Source organism: Asterias rubens, chromosome 9 (assembly GCF_902459465.1).
Source record: "Asterias rubens chromosome 9, eAstRub1.3, whole genome shotgun sequence".
NCBI lineage: Eukaryota > Metazoa > Echinodermata > Asteroidea > Forcipulatida > Asteriidae > Asterias > Asterias rubens.
In genome coordinates this window covers 12,638,898-12,641,479 of record NC_047070.1, presented here as the reverse complement: position 1 = coordinate 12,641,479, position 2,582 = coordinate 12,638,898, and the positions used below count along the sequence as shown (strand labels likewise).

At 34.4% G+C, this 2,582-nt stretch overlaps 1 long non-coding RNA gene across 1 annotated transcript; it reads left to right on the top strand.

The window, feature by feature from the left end:
- Positions 1-392: 392 nt before the first annotated feature.
- LOC117294945 lies at positions 393-2,298 on the top strand. Its single transcript, XR_004519596.1, has 2 exons — positions 393-469; positions 1,515-2,298. It is a non-coding gene; the product is annotated as an uncharacterized LOC117294945 (long non-coding RNA).
- Positions 2,299-2,582: the final 284 nt, after the last annotated feature.

The following is a 2,582-nucleotide window of genomic DNA, read 5'->3' as shown; positions in this document are numbered from 1 at the left end:
AGTTTGATTTTGACATCCAATAATCTCTGGTTGGGTATCATTTGATACCATGACCTGTACATCATGGTTCAATCTGTTTATGTCAGTATGAGCCGATCTACACTCAGTAAATCAAATGAATTCTTTGTTTTGTAATGAAGTAACTTAGATGTCACCAGAGGTTTTAGTTCAAGATTCATTGATTCCTGATAGTGATAACTGTGTTTTGTTTGTTGCCATCTGTTGCAAACCAAAATGACTGTAATCAGGATTGAGGACTATCATGAGCCTTCAAAAACTTGTTCTCTTTATTCTTTCCAAGTTAAGGATTTCTTGTCATCTGATCAATTTAACTTCTTCCTTCATTTGAAACATAGACAATAATAAGATATTGTATCTGATTTGTTCCTTGTAGAGTTCAGGTGTGCCCAAAAAAGAAGAAAGGTTCAAGAACTACATCCGCTCAACATTTCACATGTCAGACTTAAAGGTAAGCCCTCTCCATTGCAGTATAGACTTAAGGACAAAATTAATCTCTTTGTGTTGCATTCCCCTCAAGATTTAACTTTGGTTCTAAATTTGTTTTGAGTGGGCAGAATAAACTCTGGTGTAAGGGGGAAGTTCAAGTGTGTGTGTAGGTTGGAATGTCCGCTTTGAATTTTATCAATGAAAATAATTGTCATCTTTGAAGATTAATCTAATAATTATGACTGAATAATAGAAATAAATTTGGCTGTTGTTATCGGTGTTGATAGCATTGCGTGGGATCAACCTTGTACCCAAGAGCGTCAACACTTGAGAAAGATCATTTACACCCCCAAATCATTACAAAGTTTCAAATTAATTCCGTTTTTCATTTCTGTGTTAAAAAGTATTAAGTGTAAAAATTGCTTGAAAGGTCTCATGAATCATGATAATGTCAGAGAGTGTTTGAAGTACCGCTCCGACATTGTCTTGAATTATATGAGGAACTATGTGACAAAGTTTGATTACTTTTTAAATGGAGAAGCATAAATCAGGATGCGATGAAGGTTCTCTTTAGCATTTGCAGAAGGTTGCAGATTAAAGGCAATGGACACTATTTGGAATTACTTGTTACAAGTTGTGGCCTTGTTGTTTGATCTTGGTTGTATTTCGCATTACATCATTTGCAAAGTGCACAGCCTATTTTCAGTTGATCTTTTTATTGAATTAAAATAACAGTGTATTATTTCCCAAAAAGAAAATGTAACAGCCCTTTTATAGCTTAGAAAATGTCATTGATAATCATCAATGCCATTGTCCTTAGCCATAAATTATTATGCCAGGAACTGGTAAGCCTGACCAGGTTGTCTGTGACCATTCCATTGAATAATGCTCTTTTTATTTATAAATGTTTCTTGGTAAGCAGGTTTCTTGATGTCTGCATTTCAGACACAAGCATTTCTCTGGACAATTGGTAGTAAGACTAAAGTTTGTTGATTTAGTTTTCAAGTAGTCACCTCAAAGTTCACCATGTCTTAATAACATTGTCTCTTTTGATTTCTTCCTTGTAGAAACTGAGCGATGTATGGAGCTGGTACAAAGCCTCATTGCAGAAATGAACCCCCCCCCCTCCCCCCCTACACCTGGCTGCTACACAGAATCAAGTCCTACTCACCCTGAGTCATACCTGAAGATTTCCTCTCTGTCACAATCCCTTGTTCCCTTTCCTCGTCAGATAAGAAGACATTCATTTCTTCATGTGTTCTTCAAACTCCTTACAGAGATCAGTGGCAAGCCAAAGGTATTTTTATGTTGGCCTTAACAAGATACAAATCATATTTTAGTTGTTTTCTTGCCCTTTATTGTATTCATTACTTGCAACAGTGAAAAGGAAAATTGTGGGTGTTTTTTGTGCAAGTATTATAATTTGCATTCCTTTTCTATGGTACTAGGTTAACGTTCTGAAGATAATAAGTTGATTTAAAAAGGTAAATTGTGAAGACACAATCAAGACAGTTTAATAGTTGGTTACAATACATGGGATAGGTTCCAAGTTCATCATGTCAAGTTGATTAATTTATTTCAGCATATTTTGCTTGTAGCATATACATGGACAATTTATGATATGTTGGTTTTTGGGGTCCTTAATTATGTGCTCGTTCATAAGTATTCATTACTGTGTAATTGTGTTGAGGAAGGCCAGTGTACCACATCTTTGTTTAAATCATGATAACTTAGAATTCTTGAAAATGCAAATATTATTTAAAATATGGAGATAATCTCCAGGGTAAAATACTTTGACTATCAAAACATAATTATTTTCTCATGAAATAAAAGTTCATAATTTTGCATAAATGTTGTACTTAAATTTATTTTGAATTATTTCAGTGGTCTAGATTCAGTTATCCATTTAAAGTTACATTTTTCACTTTGGAAATGTAATACTATCATTGAATCAAGATGAAGTACCTGAACAGCAGACCATTGAAGTTCTCGGACAGAAACCAGTGAATATATTGATAAATAGGTTGCAAGAAAATGGATTTAGCTGCACCTATGACCACTAAAACACTATTCCTTTTCTGAATGTTAGTAGGCGTTCCTTTGCAACTATTGCTCTGTGGGGACAAGTTACTTTC